The sequence below is a fragment of the Musa acuminata genome, chromosome BXJ2-2 (genome assembly GCF_036884655.1).
Source record: "Musa acuminata AAA Group cultivar baxijiao chromosome BXJ2-2, Cavendish_Baxijiao_AAA, whole genome shotgun sequence".
In the NCBI taxonomy this organism is placed as follows: Eukaryota; Viridiplantae; Streptophyta; class Magnoliopsida; order Zingiberales; family Musaceae; genus Musa; species Musa acuminata.
The window spans coordinates 11,777,621-11,803,031 of record NC_088339.1 but is presented as its reverse complement, the minus strand read 5'-3'; the positions used below and the strand labels follow the sequence as shown (position 1 = coordinate 11,803,031).

The 25,411-nt window shown below is 42.3% G+C and overlaps 1 pseudogene; it reads right to left on the bottom strand.

Moving 5' to 3' along the window:
• Positions 1-597: 597 nt before the first annotated feature.
• LOC135604750 (probable polygalacturonase) lies at positions 598-3,724 on the bottom strand (annotated as a pseudogene).
• Between the last annotated feature and the right edge of the window lie 21,687 nt (positions 3,725-25,411).

Sequence of the window (25,411 nt, the reverse complement as noted above, 5' to 3'; positions counted from 1 at the left end):
ATTTCACTCTGATAGTGTTATAGATTTGGATCGATGAAGAGGAAATGAATATGTTTCCATACTGTAAATAAGGAAGTGGAATAAATAGAATATCGAATCATCCCACCTCACTTATTTTATTCTATAGGATCTAACGAAGCCTGTTCATGCATAACATGATTTAGATATGATCATAAAAAAAGTTCTCCTCAAATAAATCGACCTGTCCTCTACAACATAGGGTGCTTACGTGGTATTTAAAAGTGAAGATACATTGGGTTATGAATTCAAATGTTAGGGATAAAATCAATCGTTTTAGTGACAATCATAAGTCATCCTCTCTTTGAAAAATTCATTTCAACTATTGGTATCAAATAAAGAATATAACACTTCCAAGTTGAAGAAAAGTATTCAAATAAATAACATGTCTTATTTTTTCAATAATCCATATTTATAGCAATGAAATATTATTGGATATTTCATCTGCCTTTGTTCCTCCCAAGTATGATATATGATGAATTACATCTGCCTTTGTTCAAGGCAAACATTTTAATCTGCCAAGCTTCAGGACATCATAGGTTATGCCATTAAACCATGAGTTGTAGAAAGCATCTCAACTCATGGTTTGGCTCTCTGATAAGCACACTCCTCTAGCCCAACACCATTCACAGGTAGATCATCTTCAGGGAAGGGGCAATGCGTTATACGATCTGGATATTCCGGAATCTGCGCACAGGGAGTGGGCGTCACGTGACTCGATACGCCCTCCACGTCGGTGCAGTTCCAAATCGGCTTCTTCGACTTCACCACCTCCGCCGTCACATTGTAGATGCATATTCCGGTGAAGGGCGCGCCGGGAATCCCCTCCAGCTTCGCGGCCATGGTCACGTTCTCGGCCACCACGTTGCTGTAACTGATATTCTGCACCACCGGAATGGCTTTCGGATCAAATTTGTCGTCCGGGTGCTGCCCGTAGGTGCCCGTCATCCAGAAGACCCACTTCATTGTGTGCAGATTCATTCTTCTCACGAATATGTCCTTCACGTAAGCTCCCCTTCCGATGGTCGTCTTGATCCTGACGCCGGATTCGGAGTGGATGGCCGTGATGTCTTCGGCCCGGACATCTTGGATTCCTCCCGACATCTCGCTTCCCAGGGCGATGACAGCGCTCGTGGGGGAGATGCAGGTGAGCCGTCTGATCACTATGTGTTTGCTTGACATGTTGAATGCAATCCCGTACTCATCCCAACCGCTTTTAATGGCGATGCAGTCATCGCCTGAGACTATGTAGCAGTCCTCAATGCGGACATTGGAGGATGAGTCTGCGAAGAAGAGAGAAACCACCAAAAAGAATCAATCGAAACAGCAACATAGAATCTACAACCCAAGTAAATGTAGGTACGATATCCACCTGGATCGATCCCATCAGTGTTGGGAGAGTTGACCGGTGCAAGAATTGTGATGCCTGAGACGATTACGTGGCTGCACAGTGCATTCATTCACGTTAACATCAGATTGTAACAATAGAATGGAAAGCAAAAGAAGCCTTCAAGTGTTCTGAAAGTAGATTATTAATATAAACCTGCTGTACACTGGATGGACATTCCACGATGGAGAGTTAACCAATGTAATGTTGGAAATCAGCACTTGTTTGCAGTACATCAATTCAATGAGGTATCCACGAGTGTAATTGAGTTCTTTGTTACGGAACATTTTCCACCAGGTTTCACCTTGTCCATCGATAGTTCCATTATTCCCTAAAAATAACAATAAAACTTGTTAGCATCACAATCAAATTATATTCTGTTCCCCATCTATGATGCAATCAAGTTAGATGATGATATATATGTGTCTTCTTGTCAATCAAAACACGCCAAAACATTATAAACTGAATTAAATGTTATAGTTTTTGACTAAAAATAATTTTTTTTATCTAAATTTTAGGGGATCATGGAATGACAACACGATGCAGGCTTTATGAATTTAGAAGCAATGTGATAGAAGTACTGGAAATATGCAACGTATATACTACCTGTTATGACCACATCGGTTAGGTTATATCCCATGATGAGATTACTGTATCTACCCCCAACCGCATCTCTTCCTCTACCGTAGGAGGGCAAAGGGTCAATGATCGGCCACTCGTTGATATCCTGCATAAGCATATCACCAATTATCTTAGTTGATACAGATTGAACAAAAGAACATAGTATTAAAGCTTCTATTAGCTACCAATAAACAAAAAAAAAAAAGAGTATCCATGCAATTCATAAGCAATGCTGTCCAAGTTGCAGTGTGAGAAGCCATAAAATGGGATTGCAGAATAGAAATTTATGTTATATAAGCTGCAGTTGAAATCTAACTTGTTCTCCCAAGTTTGTAGCATTAATAGAGTTTTGCTGTCTTCAGGAAACCAATTAGCTACACAGATCTACAAGGTTTAGTCAAAAAGAAAACACTGAGAGATTGGATGACAGTACTCTTTCTTACAAAAATATCAAAGAGAGAGTTTGTGTTTTGAGAGTCTAAATAGCAGTTTTACGTTAGAAAGTCATCCGCCTAACTTTTAGACTGATGGTGGAGCCTAAAATTAATGTAAGGGTAAGGTCCACACTGCATTCCATTCTTATGTTGGTTTCCTCGCATCCTTTCCTACCTTAAAGTTCTTACACTCGGAAAGAATGTCATTCTCAATTAAAACTTATTAATTTTGGAGCGTTATCTTCAAGATCTTCAAATTTGAAAGGAAATTTTTTATGTGGATTCTAATCCAAGATTATTGATGTTCACGTACAAGGATATGACATACAAGAGAAATAATAATAATAATAATAATAATAATAATAGTAATAATAATAATAATAATAATAATAATAAAACAAAACAAATATTACTGTTTTCTTATTTTGAGACATCAAAGTAGAGATACTAAATAGTCAAAAATCTACCATACAAATTGTAATTATTTCAGAAATTAATATTATCAAGACAAATTTAGATTTGTAGTGGCTTACTTCACTTCTTTTCCCTCATCAGTCCAAAGCGGTGACTATGCACATCGGATTAGACTTGTGAATTCTCCTTGGAGATGAGATGAAGGAAAGTTAGAATAGTATACACTCGCTATGTAACATTCTGGTGGGGCTCACCAGTGACGAATCTATTCTTCATCGTCACCGTTCATCTGGCGAGAGCTGTCAGATGAACGGAGTTGATGGGAAGGGCTACTAGCCATAATCACCACCGAGGATGAAGGCAACGCAGATGATAGAGGCGATGGTAATGGCAAACAAGCCATGAACGGTTATGAACATGCACTCTACAACGAAATAGATGGAGGAGAAGGTGGGGGAAGGGGGCGGAGGAGGGAGGCGGACCTGAGTGGCGAGGATGACGGCGTCGTGGTCGAGGAAGAGGGTGAAGTGGTCGGCGAGGTTGAAGGGCCCAGTGAGCCACCGGCCGGCTGGCACCCCAGCATCGCGCCGCCGTCGTACGCCACCTTACTGAGGTTGGCCACGGCCGCCGCAAAGGCCGCCGTGTTGGAGGTCACCCCGTCGCCCACCCCGCCGAAGTCCGTCAGGCTGGCCACGTGGGCCCGGCATCCTTTTGCCCCCGCTGCCGCGTAGTGGAAGGCTTCTAGCTCCGTCGCACCACCTGCCCGCCGGTGGTGGCGATGGCCCTCAGCGATCCCTATGAACGCCGCTGTTACCAACGTCCACAGCACCAAAATCATCAACACCCGCATGAAACCGAGAAAAGTTGGAGTTTGAAGGATTAAAGCTTTGAGATAGGATTACTGGGAAAAAGAAAAGAAAAGGAGAAGAGGTGTTACACGGAATATTGGCGGCGAGTGCTCTATTGTCAGAGAGATGTGTCGGAAACAGAATGCTTCCACGGCTCGGCTCTTGTTCTATATATAGAGGGAGATGAAGAGAGAGAGAGAGAGAGAGATATATATTTCAGTATGTTGATTCGAGCTAATTATAGATTATTTATACTGCAAACTAGAGTATGCATAACTTTAGATAGTTATATTGTCCTTGGTTGAAAATAACATGTTTGTTGAGCTGATCTCTCCTTTCAAATGTGATTTGTCCTACTCCAATGATATATTTTAGTTGACATATTATTGAGCAACACATAAGTCTTTTGTTACCACAATAATGAAATCGTAAAGTCTTAACCATTTGTACTTGACAAAAGCTATCATGAATTAATGTCTCTCTGCTCTAATAAACTTAAATGGATTGATTATCATCATATTAAGATTAATTTGTTTCAAGTTGGCCCTTATAGGCTTGTACAATGGTTGCTACGTTCTTACTCATGACACCAGACCTATTTGTTATCATTATAATATTTTCAGCCCTATTTGTTATCATTATAATGTTTTGGCTTAACCCTTTGGCATATTTTTTTTTTGAAATTATTGTTATTCTAACAATACGTTGAACCATATCATGGGAATTTCTTTTTTAATTGGTTCTTACATTATTTGATATAGTAGCCTTGTAACTAGTATCACATCCAACTAGGGTAAATTGCAAGATTATACCTTTTTAATACTTATTTTGTTTTATTGAACTTCCAAATCTAAGTCGTCATATGAAAAAAAAAATATAAAGAGTGAAAAAAGAGAATCTAGTTCTCTTTTTAGATTGATATATAGTGGGTTTTAGATCCGAAGATGGTATCCCTGTAGATTTCATAAACTTCTTTCTAGATGACATCGAAAGATATGCATTGTAGATCCGATATATTATTATTTAATTTTAATTCTTAATTAAATTTTTTTCATATTACATATAGCATATTACAGATTTTATGTTTAAAATTGATATATGAACCTAAGTTCTTGAGATTAAATACCTTAGACTTTTATTTTCTAATTTATGATGCATAAATTATTCATGTATATTATCGATTTAAATTCTTATCTAAATGTGAAAAAAAAAATTTCATTGGTGCTCACATCATCTGATACAGTAGCCTTGTATAATATAGCGTCTTTCCATAACTCGCAGGTCTTACATCAGATTGCACCCTTTTAACACTTTCATTTTTTGTTGGACTTCTATAATGTTTTATGTAGGATATATTTTAATGGCGAGACTGTCTTGCATGTTGATCCTTTTACTTAGCTTGTGATTAGATTGGATCTCCCAAGTTCTTACTCCATGATAGGCATTCTTTTCTTCTTTCTTTTTGGCAATATCACTTTCGTTGAGAAGTTATGACATGGTTCATTTTTATGTTTTAGTTTAAATTTATTTTTCTTTCTTGCCTACATCATGATTCTTATCTGGCTTTCTTAACTAACATTATTTGCCCTTGCAGTACTTCTTATATCATAACATTATAGTTTATACCATTAAGGCATAAACTATAATGTGATGATATAATGATTAGCGGTAATTGCTAGTCATATTACGAGCCATTCGTAGAAGTGGTATATAATTAAGTTTTGTACGTGATGTAACAAATGATTTCAAGAGAAATAAATGATTCAATGATATAATTAAATAATAGTATTAGTATAATATGATTTGAGAGGAAGTAGCAGGATCCACTAGAAACTACACTAGAAAACAATCCACCCACTACTGACTTGCTCATCGAAGGGGCCAAAGTCGAGGATCACCCGACTAAAGAGCTGCTAATCAAAAAGACTATTGTAGCTATTGGATGATGAAATAGATTTTAAAATTTATTAATATTCTTTAAAAAAAGTGCTGTTAATAATCTCATTGGTATTGAAACCATTAAAAGAACACCTAATAACTTATTGGGTATTGTATGGAGTATTTATAATACGGGAACGAAGTACCATTTTGGTAATATTTTCAAAGCCTACATTACTAATGATGGTTCTAGAATTACCAAGCCTACATTACATGCAATAGTACCTAGAATTACTACTGAATAAAATATAAAATATCATTGGGCCATGCGGGTTCTCCATAATAATTATGCCCCATCTCTTTAGCTATTTTAGCTCTTAATATAGTATTATTTGATACGACGTATTTTGGGCCCAAGACACGTCATAGCTGACGCCACACGTCAAGTCAGAAGTGTACTAAGAAGTTGTTCCACATGTCTCATCCCGAGAGCTCGGGGCGGTGCCGTCTGACATTGCTCCGTATGCCACCCGAAACGACGACCGATCAAAAGTGTCGTCCCATCCATCAAGAATCAGCAGCCACACCAAACCGACATGCTATCGACCCTCGTACAATAGTATAAATGCTAGCCATAGGTGCCCAACAAGCCAATCACGTGAGTGATGGCACGTGCGATTTGATACAGAATCTTTTTGCTTATTATATTTTAGCATATATCACTTTATAACTATTGTATATATATATATATATATATATATATATATATATATATATATATATATATATATATATATATATATATTATGATGTCCTTGGATTTGTGCAATGGGAATCGGATCGTGATGAGATCACGATAATGAGATCGATTCACCTTTAAACACAGATCCTAAATAATCCCGATCATAGGTTACTCGAAAGGGACATCGTAATAACCGGACAGACTGGTGTGCTGTATACCCGTCCATATGATGGATGCAGCTGGTCTCATAGCTGCTCATGTAGGGACACTAGGGATACAGTACAGGTGCTCATTGGAGAATGAGTTCACCGATTGATCCGCTTACGGAATGCTGGATGGTTGATGATGCCTGATTGTCAGACAACGATTCCATAGTCCTAGTGGTATATCTGGTCCTTAGACTTGAGTCACCAAGGATGTCCTGTATGAGTGCTCCACAGTTTGATACCAGACTTATAGGTTTGGCTGTCCCAAATCTAGTATAGTTGGACATTGGGAGTGGTAGTCGACCTTACGAGGGCTATTGAGTGTCAATAGAGGATCATCCACTCTCAGTGTCATGAGAGGAATATCCCATGTGTTCTTACTCAAACAAATCCCTAGCCAAGGTCATTTTGGTTGGGAGAGAAAGAGTTCTCCAGGAGAATCCGATTAGAGCGAGACTCGAGTAGAAACCGTATGGGTCTGACAGCACTATGCTTGATATACAGTCTCTGGGATATTAGATGGATGATGGACTATAAGTACACGGTAACTGAGGACAGACAAGTCCAATAGATTGGATTCCCCTGTATCGTTTGGGGACTACGGCGTAGTGGCCTAGTGTGTCCGTAGTCGATGAGTTAAGTGAATTATTACAAAGATAATAATTCACCGAGTTAGAAGGAGTTCTGATAGGTATGACTCACAGCCAGCTCGATATTGGGCCTAGAGGGTCACACACATGTGGTAGGCATTGCGATGAGTAGAGGTTCAGATATGAGATATCTGACGGAGCCCTTGTCTTATTGGATATCCAATAAACCCATGAATTATTAGATCCCATGGACGAGATCCAATAAGAGCCCTTGAGAGATTATTGGATAGAGATCCACTAATCTAAAAGGCTTGGGTTATTGGATGCAGATCCAATACCCACTAAGGGAGGATCCATTAGGGTTTGATAGGGGACCTCTATAAATAGGAGGGATTCAGAGTCTCATAGGCTAGAGCCTTTGCTTGCCTCTCCTATTCTCCTCCCCCTCTTCACCTCAAAGTAGGCCTAGAGTTTTGAGGAGCATCTTCGCAGCCCTACTGTGTGGATCACCGCTAGAGAGGAGGACGCTTGACCTCCTTCAGATCTGCAAGGAAATAGGGATATACGATCTCCCTAGGTAACACAATCTACTCTATACGCAGTTTTAAGTTTCGCAGATTTTGCGCACCAATCTTCACACGACGACGAACATCTCTTTGGGAATAGGGGATTTTGTTTTTCCTTGTTCTTTCGCTGCGCATGTGATGTCGCCCCATCAAGATTTCCCAACAGTGGTATCAGAGCTAGGTTGTTCGTGCGAATGATTGGTTTTGAACTGCGTGTGTTGTGTTAAGGAAGAATTTTAACGCAAAAACAAGGAAGGGGAGCAACAGTTGCTGCCCTCGATCTGTATGCATACAGCGCAGTCGAAGGCAGGTAGCACAGGGGCTGCCCCTACAGTAGCCGGTCGGCGGCCTGCTTGCAGCCGGTGGGGCTGGCAGCCTGCGGGTGCCCCACCCGCGGTCGTTGCCGCATGTCACCGGTAGGCAGGGCTACGGGCAAGGAGGCCACCTGCATGCGGGCACTGTGTCCGCGCGCAAGGGCGACGCCTGCGAGTGCTGGACCCGCGGGCAGAGGCACCGCGGGGCGAGGTGCCTGTGGCCACAGCGCCCGCGGGCTGAGGCGCCACAGGGCAACGGAGCTTGCGACCGCTACTCCTGTGGGCAAACCCCCCCACAAGGGTGGCCGCCCGATGGGGCACTACACCCACGGTGGCGCCCACCTACAAGGGCGGCGCCCCCGCCCCGTCGTATAGCCCACCGCCAGCAGGGTGGCGGTGGCGGCAGCAGCAAAGGGGAGTAGGGCATTAGGGTTTTCTGGACAAAAGATAGTTTTGCCCCTCGGAATTTGATAAATTCTCGTTTCTGTCTTTTGTCCAAATTATGAAAATACCCCTATGAATTCAGAAATTTCCTATATGTCCCTAATTTCATAAAATACTAATTAATTAAAAGGTTTAATTGATTATTATTTTTTATCATTATCTAGTAGTCCTACATGATGATGATTATTTATACATGTGATGTATGATGTGTGGACGGATGATCATAGACCATGTGATGTGTGTACTTGTGATTATTATTATTGAGGTCTATGAGCCTCCATTATATTTCTCGTTTATTGTCGGGCCTGCGTGCCTATGATTAAGTTATAATCACATGAGGAGGCGCAGCGAGAGCATGGATGCGATAGCGGGACCCACGAGACGGACAATCGCTATGCATGAAGATGCATCAAGATGTCGACGGAACCAACGAGGACGAGATGGACGATCACAGGGCATGGAGATACACCGTTGCACACATAGATCTTGATGTGAGTGATTAGGCCTACTAGCTCGGGCCTAATCACATTAGGTTGTGGTCCATGATCATCTGGTGTGATTGCTTATACACATACTAGATATGTATATACATTTGCATGCGATGTAGTTATATATTAAATATGCATATGTGTGACATGTCATATTAGGAGACCAAATCATAGAAACATCTCTCTCGATAATATTAAGTCGGTAAACGTGAGGCAATTAGATTGACCCACGTGGCCTTCCATCGTTATAAGTAGGAACCGATTCCCGGTGTTGGTTGAGTTGGTCGAGTCCCTTGAGACTCACCTATATCGTGATTCGCTATCTTTCTTACGACATAGAGATGTCACCGGTGACCTGAGGACATGGTATGCTTGGTCGAGTCCCTCGAGGGTATATCATAAAATCAGACTCATCTTGTAACGAAGGTGTTGACTTAACCGAGCATCATGGTTGGTTGAGTCCCTCGAGGCCATGGTGATTCGGAGGCCGAACAGGACGGGAATCACAAGGAGTTGTGATCGGCAAGAGTTGCCTACCTTTTAGGCTTAGTGTGATTGGTCGAGTCCCTCGAGGTTATACTAAGATGCTGATTGGATCCTGATCCCCACTAGAAGTCTATCGGAGACTTCCGTTTCACGTGTTGAGGGTGTCACGTGACTCGTTAGTAAAATAGTGGGAGCATATTAAGATAGAAGTCCATATCTTGATAGTTTACTTCATGCAAAATCTGCATATTATTCATTTCTACCGCATCTTTATTTTTAGAAAGTGTCGCTTTCAAATCCCTTACATGGCATACTTGATGTCAATAGCCTCACTGGTCCAAATTATACGGATTGGCTCCGTAACTTGAGAATTTTTCTCACGACGGAGAAAATCTTGTACGTCCTTGATACAGTGATGCCTATGCCCGAAGAAGGGGCAAGTGAGGATGAGATCGCTCGCTACGTAAGGTACATTGATGACTCCACTCTTTCTCAATGCTATATGTTGGGCTCTATGACTCCTGAGTTACAGTGACAACATGAAAAGATGGATGCCAGATCCATTCTCCTATATGTCCGTAAATTGTTTAAGGAATAGGGAAGGACTCAGCGATATGAGATATCCAAGAGCCTCTTCCGCGCTAGGATGACTGAGGGGTCACCGGTTCAGAACCATGTCCTAAAGATGATTGAGTGGATAGAGAAACTCACAGGTCTAGAAATGGTCCTAGAGGATAACTTGTGTGTGGACATTGTGCTTCAGTCCCTACCAGATTCCTTTTCACAGTTCATAATGAATTTTAATATGAATAAGCTTAAGGTGACTCTCCCAGAGCTTCTCAATATGTTGAGGGAGGCAAAGAGTACTATTAAGAAAGAGAAGCCAGTTCTCTACACTAGTGAGACCAGAAAGAAAAGGAAAGCAGAAAGGTCCCTTAAGAAGGGAAAGGGCAAGGGCAGACCAGGTAAAGCAAAGGTTGCTAAGAAAGACCCAGCAAAGGACAAAGGCTAGTGCTTCTACTATGGTAAAGATGGGCACTGGAAGAGGAACTGCAAAAAGTACCTTGTAGAAAGGGAGAAATAGAAGCTTGGAGAAGCTTCAGGTACATTCATGATCAATCTCCAATTGTCAGATTTTTGTGATAGTGCATTGGTATTGGATACCAGTATTGCAAATCACATCTATAATTTATTATAAATTCTAGCAAAGCCGAGGGGAGATTGGTGAGAGGAATATTGCATAAAGGTTTATTTATGCTAGACACTACTCCATATATCATGAATGTAAGTGTGTCTAAGAGGAAACGAGATGAGGTGAACAGTGCATACCTATGGCATTGTAGGTTAGGTCACATCCATGAGAGAATGATTCAAAAGTTGCTAAATGATAGATATCTAGATCCATTCGACTATGTATCATATGTAACTTACGAGCCCTGCCTTCGTGGAAAACTCTCCATTTAGTAGAACTGGAGAGAGAGCCACTGAGCTGTTGGAACTCATACATAGTGATGTATGTGGACCCATGTCAACTCATGCCATTGGTGGTTACTCCTACTTCATTACCTTTATTGTTGATTTCTCAAGGTATGGATATGTGTACTTAATGAAGTACAAGTCCGAGGCTTTTGAGAAATTCAAAGAGTATAAGAATGAGGTGGAGAACTAGACTGGAAAGAGTATCAAAACTCTTCGATCAGATCGAGGAGGTGAGTACTTAAGTACAGAGTTTACTCAGTTCCTCAAGGACCATGGGATATTATCCCAATGGACACCTCCTTATACACCTCAGCTCAATGGTGTCTCTGGAAGGAGGAATCGTACGCTGTTAGATATGGTACGGTCCATGACGAGTTTCGCTGACCTACCTATCTCATTCTAGGAATATGCCCTAGAAATCGTAGCTTATCTTCTGAACAGAGTTCCAACTAAGTCAGTAGTGTCTACACCATATGAGATATGAAAAGAAAAGAAGCCTGATCTTAAGGTTGTTAAGATTTGGGGTTGCCCTACCCACGTTAAAAGACACAACCCCGATAAGTTAGAATCAAGGACAGAGCGATGCAAATTTGTGGGATACCCCAAAGAAACTTGTGGGTATTATTTATATCAACTCGAGGACCAAAAGATCTTTATAGCTAAGAGAGCAGTGTTTCTTGAGAAGGAACATATTCTTGGCGGTGATAGTGGGAGAATAATAGAGTTGAGTGGGGTTGGAGAACCAAGCTCAAGCACCACTCTATAGCCTGAGTCTGTTTAGGTAGCTAATACACAAGTTTTAACTTTACATAGGTCTGATAGAGTATCCCATCCTCCTGAGAGATATGTGGGACATATTAGAGGAGAGGATGTTGAGGATATTGATCCTCAGACCTACGAGGAGCCTATTATGAGTATAGACTCCGGGAAGTGGCAAGAAGCCATGAATTCTGAGATGGATTCTATATACTCCAACAAGGTTTGAAACCTAGTTGATACGCCCGAAGGTATTGTACCCATCGGTTGCAAGTGGATCTTTAAGAAAAAGATCGAAGTAGATGGAAAAATAGAGACCTATAAAGCAAGGCTAGTGGCTAAGGGGTATCGTCAAAGGCAAGGTGTTTGACTACGACGAAACCTTCTCACCCATAGCGATGCTAAATTCCATCAGAATTCTATTGGCTATTGTAGCACACTATGATTATGAGATCTGGCAGATGGATGTGAAAACTGCATTCTTCAATGAGAACCTCGAGGAGGAGGTGTATATGATGCAACTTGAGGGATTCGTATCCAAGAACTGCCCATATAAGGTATGTAGGTTGCTTAGATCCATTTATGGACTAAAGCAAGCTTCCCAAAGTTGGAACATAAGATTTGGTGAGGCAATCAAATCTTATGACTTCGTTAAGAATGAAGATGAGCCTTGTGTGTACAGGAAGGTAAGTGGGAGCGCTATCACCTTTTTGGTGTTATATGTGGATGACATCCTGATCATTGGGAATGATGTAGGAATGCTATCCATAGTAAAGACTTGGTTATCTAGACACTTCTCCATGAAGGACTTAGGGGAAGCATCCTATATCTTGGGGATTAGAATATATAGAGATAGATCCAAGAGGATGCTTGGCTTGTCCCAATCCAAATACATAGAAACCATTGTCAAAATAGTTTGGCATGAAAAATTCCAAGAGAGGTCTCATACCGATGAGACATAGGATATCGCTTTCTACGAGTATATCCCCAAAGACTCCAGAAGAAAGGACGAACATGGGTATGATACCTTATGCTTCAGCAATAGGGTCTATCATGTATGCCATGCTATGTACTAGGCCTGATATAGCGTATGCTTTGAGTGTCACGAGCAAGTATCAAGCGGATCCAGACTTGGAGCACTGGAAAGCAGTAAAGTGTATCCTTAAGTACTTGAGAAGGACTAATGATCTTTTACATGTATATGGAGATAATAGCCTTAAGGTTGATGGCTACACGGACTCAAGTTTTTAGTCTGATGTCGATGATAGTAAGTCGAATTCAGGGTATGTGTACACCTTGAATGGAGGAGTAGTGTGCTGGAAGAGTTCCAAGCAAGATACTACTGCTGACTGGACCACAAGGGCGGAGTACATTGCTGCATCAGATGCAGCAAAGGAGGGAGTCTGGTTAAAGAAGTTCATCACAGATTTGGAAATCGTGCTGGATAGAGAGAAGTCGACTTCCTTATATTGCGACAATTATGGGGCGATTACTAAAAATAAGGGAACCCGGCCGGCTACTGCAGACGCAGCCCCTGTGCTGCCCGCCTTCGGGTGCGCTGCACGCACGCAGATCGAGGGAAGCAACTATTGCTACCCTTCCTAGTTTTTGCGTCAACGATTTTGACGTCAAAATTCTTCCTAAACACAACACACGCAGTTCAAAAACAATCATTCGCATGAACAACCTGGCTTTGATACCACTGTTGGGAAATCTTGGGGGCGACATCACATGCGCAGTGGAACTACAAGAAAATAAAATCCTCGATTCCCAAAAAGATGTTTGTCGTCGTGAGAAGATTGGTGCGCAAAATCCGCGAAACTTAAAACTGCGTATAGAGTCGATTGTGTTACCTAGGGAGATCGTATATCCCTGTTTCCTTGCAGATCCTTAGGAGAGAGTGAAGGAGGTCAAGCATCCTCCTCTCTAGCGGTGATCCACACAGCAGGGTTGCGACGACGCTCCTCAAAACTCCAGGCCTGCTCTGAGGTGGAGAGGGAGAGAAGAATAGGAAAGGCAAGCAAAGGCTCTAGCCCATGAGGCTCTGAATCCCTCCTATTTATAGAGGTCCCCTGTCAAACCCTAATGGGTCCTCCCATAGTGGGTATTGGATCTGCATCCAATAAGACAAGGGCTCCGTCGGATATCTCATATCCGAACCTCTACTCATCGCAATGCCAACCATATGTGTGTGACTCTCTAGGCCCAATATCGAGCTAGCCGTGAGTCATACCTGTCAGAACTCCTTCTAACTCAGTGAATTATTATCTCTGTAATAATTCACTCGACTCATCGACTACGGACGTACTAGGCCACTACGCCGTAGTCCCCAGACGATATAGGGGAATCCAATCCATTGGACCTGTCTGTCCTCAGTTACCTTGTACCTATTGTCCCTCATCCATCTAATATCCTAGAGACCGTATATCGAGCATGGTGTTGTAAGACCCATACGGTTTCTACTCGAGTCTCGCTCTAATCGGATTCTCCCGGAGAACTCTTTCTCTCTCAACCCGAATGACCCTGGCTAGGGATTTGTCTGAGCAAGAACACATGGGATATTCCTCTCATGACGCCGAGAGTGGATGGTCCTCTATCGACACTCAATAGCTCTCGTAAGGTTGACTACCACTCCCAATTACCAGCTGTACTAGATCTGGGATAGCCAAACCTATAAGTCTGGTATCAAAGAGTGGAGCACTCATATAGGACATCCTTGGTGTCTCAAGTCTAAGGACCAGATATACCACTAGGACTACGGAATCGCTGTATGATAATAAGGCATCATCAACCATCCAACATTCCGTAAGCGGATCAATCAGTGAACTCATTCTCCAATGAGCACCTGTACTGTATCCCTAGTGTCCCTACACGAGCAGCTATGAGCCCAGCTGCATCCATCATATGGATGGGTATACAGCACACCAGTGTGTCCGGTTATCACGATGTCCCTCTCGAGTAACCTATGACCAGGATTATTTAAGATATGTGTTTAAAGGTGAATCGATTTCATTATCGTGATCTCATCACGATCCGATTCCCATTGCACAAATCCAAGGATATCATAATATATGTATGCATTTATGCAATAGTTATAAAGTGATATACGCCAAAATATAATAAGCAAAAAGATTCTGTATCAAGTCACATGTGCCATCACTCACGTGATTGGCTTGCTGGGCACCTATGACTAGCAATCTCCCACTTGACCTAAAGCCAATCACTTATGTGTCTGATCCCCATCAGACCCCTGTGACGCTCAAAGACAAAATGAGACAACGACTTTGTCGATGGATCTACAATGTTATCTTCGGATAGAACTCTTTCCACTGCTACATCTCCTTGGGTTACGATCTCTCTGATAAGCTGGAACCTCCTCAGAACACTTCTGATGAGACCCGGGTTCCCTTATTTGAGTAATCGCCCCATAGTTGTCGAAATATAAGGAAGTCGACTTCTCACTATCCGGAACGACTCCCAAATCTGTGATAAACATCTTCAACCAGACTCCCTCCTTTGCTGCATCTAATGCAGCAATGTACTCCGCCTTTGTGATCGAGTCAGCAGTGATATCTTGCTTGGAACTCTTCCAGCACACTGCTCCTCCATTCAAGGTGTACACATACCCTGAATTCGACTTGGTATCATCGACATCAGACTGAAAACTTGAGTCAGTGTAGCCTTCAACCTTAAGGCTATTACCTCCATATACTAGTAAAAGATCCTTAGTCCTTCTCAAGTACTTAAGGATACACTTTACTGCTTTCCAGTGCTCCAAGCCTGGATCCGCCTGATACCTGCTCGTGACACTCAGAGCATGCGCTATATCAGGCCTAGTATATAGCATGACATACATGATAGACCCTATTATTGAGGCATAAGGTATCATATCCATGTTCGCCCTTTCTTCTGGAGTCTTTGAGGATATACTCGTAGAAAGCGATATCCCATGTCTCATCGGTATGAGACCTCTCTTGGAATTTTCCATGCCAAACCATTTGACAATAGTTTCTATGTGCCTGGACTAGGACAAGCCAAAAATCCTCTTAGATCTATCTCTATAGATTCTAATCCCCAAGATATAGGATGCTTCCCCTAAGTCCTTCATGGAGAAGTGTCTAGATAACCAAGTCTTTACTGTGGATAGCATTCCTACGTCATTCCCAATTATCAGGATGTCATCCATATATAACACTAAAAAGGTGATAGCACTCCCACTTACCTTTCTGTACACACAAGGCTCATCTTCGTTCTTAACGAAGTTATAAGATCTGATTGCCTCATCAAATCTTATGTTCCAACTTCGGGAAGCTTGCTTTAGTCCATAAATGGATCTAAGCAACCTACACACCTTATCTGGGCAGTTCTTGGACACGAATCCCTCAGGTTGCATCATATACACCTCCTCCTCGAGGTTCCCATTGAGGAATGCGGTTTTCACATCTAGCTGCCAGATCTCATAATCATAGTGTGTTGCAATAGCCAATAGAATTCTGATGGATTTTAGCATTGCTACAGGTGAGAAGGTTTCATCGTAGTCAACACCTTGCCTTTGACGATACCCCTTAGCCACTAGCCTTGCTTTATAGGTCTCTACCTTTCCATCTACTCCGATCTTTTTTCTTAAAGATCCACTTGCAACCGATGGGTACAATACCTTCGGGCGCATCAACTAGGTTCCAAACCTTATTAGAGTACATAGAATCCATCTCAGAATTCATGGCTTCTTGCCACTTCCCGGAGTCTATACTCATAATAGCCTCCTCGTAGGTCTGAGGATCAATATCCTCAATATCCTGTCCTCTAATATGTCCCACATATCTCTTACGAGGATGGGATACTCTATCAGACCTGCGTAAAGTTGAAACTTGTGTATTAGGTACCTGAACAGACTCGGGCTGTAGAGTGGTGCTTGAGCTTGGTTCTCCAACCTCGCTCAACTCTATCATTCTCCCACTATCTCCGCCAAGAATGTGTTCCTTCTCAAGGAATACTACTCTCTTAGCTACAAAGACCTTTTGGTCCTCGAGATGATAGAAATAATACCCACAAGTTTCCTTGGGGTATCCCACAAATTTGCATCGCTCTGTCCTTGATTCTAACTTATCGGGGTTGTGTCTTTTAACATGGGCAGGGCAGCCCCAAATCTTAACAATCTTAAGATCAGGTTTCTTCCCTTTCCATATCTCATATGGTGTAGACACTACCGACTTAGTTGGAACTCTGTTCAGAAGGTAAGCTGCGGTTTCTAGGGCATATCCCCAGAATGAGATGGGTAGGTCAGCGAAACTCATCATGGACCGTACCATATCTAATAACATACAATTTCTCCTTTTAGAGACACCATTGAGCTGAGGTGTATAAGGAGGTGTCCATTGGGATAATATCCCATGGTCCTTGAGGAACTGAGTAAACTCTGTACTTAAGTACTCACCTCCTCGATCTGATCGAAGAGTTTTGATACTATTTCCAGTCTGGTTCTCCACCTCATTCTTATACTCTTTGAATTTCTCAAAAGCCTCGGACTTGTACTTCATTAAGTACACATATCCATACCTTGAGAAATCATTTGTAAATGTAATGAAATAGGAGTAACCTCCAATGGCATGAGTTGACATGGGTCCACATACATCACTATGTATGAGTTCCAACAACTCAGTGGCTCTCTCTCCAATTCCACTAAATAGAGAGTTGGTCGGTTTTTTACGAATGCAAGGCTCACAAGTTGCATATGACACATAGTCGAATGGATCTAGATATCCTTCAGTTAGTAACTTTTGAATCCTTCTTTCATGGATGTGACCTAGCCTACAATGCCACAGGTATGTACTGTTCAACTCATCTCGTTTCCTTTTGGACACATTTACATTCATGATATGTGGAGTAGTGTCTAACATAAATAAACCATTATGCAATGTTCCTTTCGTGATGATCTTATCATCTAATAATATCGAACAACCATTGTTCTCAAAAACAAATTTATATCCACTAACTATTAAACATGAAATGGAGATAATGTTTTTGATAATAGAAGGAACAAAATAACATGCATCTAATGCAATAAAAGCTCTACTAGGCACATGTAGGGCGACCTCGCCAACAGCTACTACAGCAACTTTTGCTCCATTACCCATCTTGAGGTCCATCTCGCCTCTCTCTAGTCTCCTAGGTCTTGCCAGAACCTGCAACAAATTGCATATATGATAAGCACTACCGGTATCCAATACCCATGTGTTATCATAAGAGTTTGACAAATGGAGACCGATCATGAATGTACCTGAAGCTTCATCAAGCTTTTGTTTTGCCCTTTCTACAAGGTACTCTTTGCAGTTTCTCTTTCAGTGCCCATCTTTACCTAGTGGAAGCACTAGCCTTTGTCCTTTGCTGAGTCTTTCTTAGCAACCTTTGCTTTACCTGGTTTGCCCTTGCCCTTTCCCTTCTTAAGGGACCTTTCTGCTTTCCTTTTCTTTTTGGTCTCACCAGTGTAGAGAACTGGCTTCTCTTTCTTAATAGTACTCTCTGCCTCCCTCAACATATTGAGGAGCTCTGGGAGAGTCACCTCAAGCTTGTTCATATTAAAATTCATTATGAACTGTGAAAAGGAATCTGGTAGGGACTGAAGCATAATGTCCACACACAAGTTATCCTCTAGGACCATTCCTAAACCTGTGAGTTTCTCTATCCACTCAATCATCTTTAGGACATGGTTCTGAACCGGTGTCCCCTCAGTCATCCTACCGCGGAAGAGGCTCTTGGATATCTTATATCGTTGAGTCCTTCCCTGTTCCTCAAACAATTTGTGGACATGTAGGAGAATGGATCTGGCATCCATCTTTTCATGTTGTCTCTGTAACTCAGGAGTCATATAGCCTAACATATAGCACTGAGCAAGAGTGGAGTCATCAATGTACTTTACGTAACGAGCGATCTCATCCTCGTTTGCCCCTTCTTCGGGCGTAGGCATCACTGTATCAAGGATGTACACGATTTTCTCCACCGTGAGAATAATTCTTAAGTTACGGAGCCAATCCGTATAATTTGGACCAGTGAGGTGGTTGACATCAAGTATGCCACGTAAGGGATTTGAAAGCGACATTTTCTGAAAATAAAGATGCAGCAGAAATGAATAACATGCAGATTTTGCAAGAAATAAACTATCAAGATATGGACTTCTATCTTAATATGCTCCCACTATTTTACTAACGAGTCACGTGACACCCTCAGCATGTCAAATGGAAGTCTCCGGCAGACTTCTAGTGGGGATCAGGATCCAATCAGCGTCTTAGTGTAACCTTGAGGGACTCGACCAATCACACTAAGCCTAAAAGGTAGGCAACTCTTGCCGATCACAACTCCTTGTGATTCCCGTCCTGTTCGGCCTCCGAATCACCATGGCCTCGAGGGACTCAACTAACCATGATGCTCGGTTAAGTCAACACCTTCGTTACAAGATGAGTCTGATTTGATGATATACCCTCGAGGGACTCAACCAAGCATACCATGCCCTCAGGTCATCGGTGACATCTCTATGTCGTAAGCAAGATAGCGAATCGCGATATAGGTGAGTCTCGAGGGACTCGACCAACTCAACCTATACCGGGAATCGGTTCCTACTAATAACGATGGAAGGCCACGTGGGTCAATCTAATTGCCTCACGTTTACCGACTTAATATTATCGAGAGATGTTTCTATGATTGGTCTCCTAATATGACATGTCACACATATACATATTTAATATATATCTACATCGCATGCAAATATATATACATATCTAGTATGTGTATAAGCAATCACACAAGATGATCATGGACTACAACCTAATATGAATAGGCACGAGCTAGTAGGCCTAATCACTCACATCAAGATCTATGTGTGCAATGGTGCATCTCCATGCCCTGTGATCGTCCATCTCGTCCTCGTCGGTTCCGTCAACATTTTGATGCATCTTGATGCATCGCGATCGTCCGTCTCGTGGGTCCCGCTATCGCATCCACGCTCCCGCTGCGCCTCCTCATGTGATTACAACTTAATCATAGGCACGCAGGCCCGACAATAAACGAGAAATATAATGGAGGCTCGCAGACCTCAATAATAATAATCACAAGTACACATATCACACGGTCCATGATCATCCGTTCCACACATCATACATCACATGTATAAATAATCATCATCATGTAGGACTACTAGATAATAATAAAAATAATAATCAACTAAACCTTTTAATTAATTAATATTTTCTGAAATCAGGGACACGTAGGGAATTTCTCAATTCCTAAGAGTATTTTCGTAATTTGGATAAAAGATAGAAACGAGAAATTTTCAAATTCACAGGGGCAAAACTTTCCTTTTGCCCAAAACTCTAATTCCCTCTTAATGCTGCCGCCGCCACCTTGTAACTAAGGATGAGGGACTATAGGTACACGGTAACTAAGGACAGATAGGTCCAATGGATTGGATTCCCCTGTATCGTCTAGGGACTACGGCGTAGTGGCCTAGTATGTCCGTAGTCGATGAGTTAAGTGAATTATTACAAAGATAATAATTCACTGAGTTAGAAGGAGTTCTGACAGGTATGACTCATGGCCAGCTCGATATTGGGCCTAGAGGGTCACACACATGGTAGGCATTGCGATGAGTAGAGGTTCGGATAAGAGATATCTGACGGAGCCCTTGTCTTATTGGATATCCAATAAGCCCCTGAATTATTGGATCCCATGGATGAGATCCAATAAGAGCCCTCGAGAGATAATTGGATAGAGTTCCACTAATCTAAAAGGCTTGGGTTATTGGATGCAGATCCAATACCCACTAAGGGAGGATCCATTAGGGTTTGACAGGGGACCTCTATAAATAGGAGGGATTCAGAGTCTCATAGGCTAGAGGCCTTTGCTTGTCTCTTCCCTCTTAATGCTGCCACCGCCACCTTGTAACTAAGGATGAGGGACTATAGGTACACGGTAACTAAGGACAAATAGGTCCAATGGATTGGATTCCCCTATATCGTCTAGGGACTACGGCGTAGTGGCCTAGTATGTCCGTAGTCGATGAGTTAAGTGAATTATTACAAAGATAATAATTCACTGAGTTAGAAGGAGTTCTGACAGGTATGACTCATGGCCAGCTCGATATTGGGCCTAGAGGGTCACACACATGGTAGGCATTACGATGAGTAGAGGTTCGGATATGAGATATCTGACGGAGCCCTTGTCTTATTGGATATCCAATAAGCCCCTGAATTATTGGATCCCATGGATGAGATCCAATAAGAGCCCTTGAGAGATAATTGGATAGAGATCCACTAATCTAAAAGGCTTGGGTTATTGGATGCAGATCCAATACCCACTAAGGGAGGATCCATTAGGGTTTGACAGGGGACCTCTATAAATAGGAGGGATTCAGAGTCTCAAAGGCTAGAGCCTTTGCTTGCCTCTCCTATTCTCCTCCCCCTCTTCACCTCAGAGTAGACCTGGAGTTTTGATGAGCGTCGTCGCAGCCCTAATGTGTGGATCACCGCTAGAGAGGAGGATGCTTGACCTCCTTCACTCTCTCCTAAAAATCTGTAAGGAAATAGGGATATAAGATCTCCCTAGGTAACACAATCTACTCTATACACAGTTTTAATTTTCGTGGATTTTGCGCACCAATCTTCGCACGATGACGAACATCTCTTTGGGAATCGGGGATTTTATTTTTTCTTATTCTTCCACTGCGCATGTGATGTCGGCCCATCAAGATTTCCCAACAATAAAGCCCTTGGCCAACATCCGGCAAGATGGGAGAGGAGGGAAGAAAAATAGAAAATAATCCACCCACTACTGACTTGTTGATCGAAGGGGCCAAAGTCGAGGATCACCCGATGAGGGCCATTTCTGCAGGCGAAAGACCACTCGCGAGCCGCGAGCGTCTCAACCTAGGGGTCGCCATCCAATGCGCAAGGACAAGTCATCAATCAGCCGGGGCCCGACCAATGCCAACAAGCATCCCTTCCTGAGGGCATGGCCACCTCGTCATTCAGCTCACTCAACAGAAGGCTCCCGACATTGACCCGTGGACCAAACCGTGCAAACTCATCAGCCATGGTATACTTGTTCACTAATATTTTGGCGCTAGAAGGAGGGCGATGTCGCAGAAGCATGTCTTAGAAGCTCTCCCTGAGGGAGAACCACCGACTGGTCGCCCCTCCATCGAGCCTGGAAATCAGTCCCTCCCCACCCTCGAAGATGGGGGGATCCTGGCCTAGACGCTAGATCGCTACTAGCACCTTTTCAATGACCCGGGGTTGTCACCCCTCGAACTAACCATGGGACCCTCGGCTGTGACACCCGTGGCATTCCTCAGCCTAACCAAACAAGTGCAAGCCATGGTGGGCATGATGCAGACGCTCGCTTCGTTCATTCCTCAGATCGTGTGGCTAGCGGCTCCCCCAACTTACCCGACCCGATAGAGGCTGAGTGGGTAGCAAGTCGGGATGGGGGAAGCCCAAGAGCAAGCGACAAACCTGAGAGGTCCGCCCGAGTAGAGCATACCCGCACCCTGCTAAGTCACACTACCCCACTTTGAGCTTGACACCGTATCATTTGACTTGGCGGACGACTCGCTCAGGGCCCAGTTATCTCGAGTCAACTAATGCTTGGACGAGTTCTAGCGCGAGTTCCAAAAATCACCGAGCAAGTCTAGCGAAGGCGGCTCAGGCAGGTCCCCTTTCATACAGGAAGTACAAGACAAGTCGATACCTCTCAACTTTAGGCTGTTGGCATTGGGGAAATATGACGGCGGCTCCGATGCCGCGAAGCATGTCTCCGCATTTCGGGCTCAGATGGCCCTCTATGGCACCACCGATGCATTGATGTGCCGGGCATTTCTGACCACCCTAAGGGGATCGGTACGAGCGTGGTTCAGCCGACTGCGCCAATCTTCAGTCTTGTCCTTTGACCAGCTCACCAGGGAGTTTGAGCAGAACTTCCTCACCAGCGTGTGACCTAGGCCTTCCATGGCCACCCTGCGAACTTCCTCTTAATATAGTATCGTTCTAATCAAGTTTTTTTGTTATTGGGATAGGTGAATTCTTATGGATCCACCCCCTGAAGGAACCAAATATGATAAATTTTCATCATTTGACTCAAGCAAGAATGAAATGAATGGTAAAAATAGATCCGTATAAAATCTACTTTTCGTACATATCTCCACATATCATATATAATGACTCTATGTAAGAAAAGATTTACTAAATTCTATTTTCTAGGGTTGCAACTAATTTAGTTCTTATAGGTAAATGCTCAATATCCAAGTCGGCTTATAAATTTGATCATAATCAAGTGTTTTTTGGATTGTCTCATATTTTTTGATTGGTGTTTATCCCCCTAATATCTTGATTTTTTTACGTACAAAATATTTACTTATTACTAATAAAGTTCAACCTATGTTCTTCCTGTTGGGAAAAAACCTGTTAAAGCGGAATATTCTTTTCCCTCTTTATGTATCAAAATGGGTTCCTCATCAAAATACCAACTTGATATCCAAATGAAAATATCAACCAGCACAGCATTAACAATAGAGCAAATAATCAATCGCACAATGAGACCAAATCTTTTAACGTGGAAAACCCAGTGTGGGAAAAACCACGGGACCATAGTCCATTTTAAACTTCCACTATCAATAATAATGATAACAGGTTTATAATAGGTATTCTCTAGAATAATTAGAGGATCAGAATAACATCAAGACCATAGATCTTGGCTCTTGCATATTGGCTGCCGATCGTCAAGCAGAAAACTCAGAAACCTAATCTTTCTCTGCGCCGCCGCTCGCTGCTGCCAAAACATAAACATAAGCTGGAAATACCTCTTAGATATCTTAATATCTATTTCACTACTGCCCAATATTCCTTTCCGGGAGTTAACATAGTACACTCATCAGGCCCTTATAAGCTAATCATACACATTGCCCACTTCCGATGTGGGACTAATGGGATGTTATAAAATGTCCTAATCATACACATTGCCCACTTCCGATGTGGGACTAATGGGATGTTATATTATCCCCAACTCGATTAGCTTGACGTCCTCGTCAAGGTCCAACATATCCCAGATCGAACCCTAGCATAGTGCTGCCCAAATACTAGGTCGACTCTGATACCAAATATCACGACCCGAGTCTGATGAGCCAACTGGCCAATAACTCCATTTTGGTCCTTCAATCGCAGACCAAAATACTTAAGCGGGAGTTAACGTAGTATACTCATCAGGCCCTTATAAGCTAATCATACACATTGCCCACTTCCGATGTGGGACTAATGGGATATTACAAGTCGTGCCTTGTATCTTTGTTGTGAGCTATTGTTTTCAGTCTTCAATTTGTAAACCCACTTATTCTTAAGAGCTTTCTTCTCTTTAGGCAACTTTACCAAGTCATAGGTGTGGTTCTCAAGCAAGGATCTCATCTCTTCTTGCATGGCTTTAACCCACTCATTCTTATTCTCATGTAGAATAGCTTCTTGGTAAGTTTTTGGCTCTCCCTCGTCAGTAAGCATAACATACTCATGTGGAGGATATCTGGTAGATGGTTGTCGCTCTTTAGTGGATCTTCTCAATGGAATCTCAACTGGTGGTGGAGGTGCTTGTTCAGTTGGTTCAGCATCATCAACTGTAGGTGTATCATCACTGGTATTCTCACTACAATCTTCTTGTTCATCTCCCCCATAATCATCATGAACTACAGGTGAAGGAACTGGACCCAGACTCCAAGGAATATAAACAGAGGTTTTTGGCTTCTCAATATTATCACCATCATCAAACAATTGGTCTTCAAGAAACACAACATCTCTTCTTCTAATAATCTTCTTGTTCACTGGATCCCATAATTTGTACCCAAACTCTTCATGACCATATCCCAAGAAGATACATGCTTTTGCTTTACTATCAAGCTTGGACCTCTCATCTTTAGGAATATGAACAAATGCTTTACACCCAAAGACTCTTAAGTGATTATAAGATATATCTTTTCCTCTCGATACTCTCTCTGAAACATCACCTTTCAGAGGAACTGATGGAGAAAGATTTATCAGATCAACTGTAGTTCTCAGAGCCTCCCCCCAAAATGACTTTAGTAACTTGATATCCAAATGAAAATATCAACCAGCACAGCATAAACAATAGAGCAAAAAATCAATCACATAGTGAGACCAAATCTTTTAACGTGGAAAACCCAGTGTGGGAAAAACCACGGGACCATAGTCCATTTTAAACTTCCATTATCAATAATAATGATAACATATTTACAATAGGACTTCTCTAGAATAATCAAATGATCACAATAACATCAAGAACATAGATCTTGACTCTAGCATATCGGATGGATCTCCTCAAAACAGAATTCTAGGTCTCACAGAGTGGATATAGCAGGAAAGTACCTTAGAGAGGGTAAATTGTAGATCAACACGTTAGGATTGTAGAGTTTGCAGCAAGGATTCTTCATATAAAATTTGGACCAAAACAGACAACGTTTGGCTGCCGATCGTCAAGCAGAAAACTCAGAAACCTAATCTTTCTCTCTTCTTCTCTCTCATCTTTTCTCTCTCTCGCTGCACGCTCATCTGCACACACGCACGCTGTACGCTCTCATTTTTTTTTGCTACCCTCACCTTTTGCCCTTTCTTTCAATAAGAGATTTGGGCTCAATAGGCCCAATTGTCCAAACCATTTCAGATGATATCAAAGAACGAATATAAAACAGAAGCT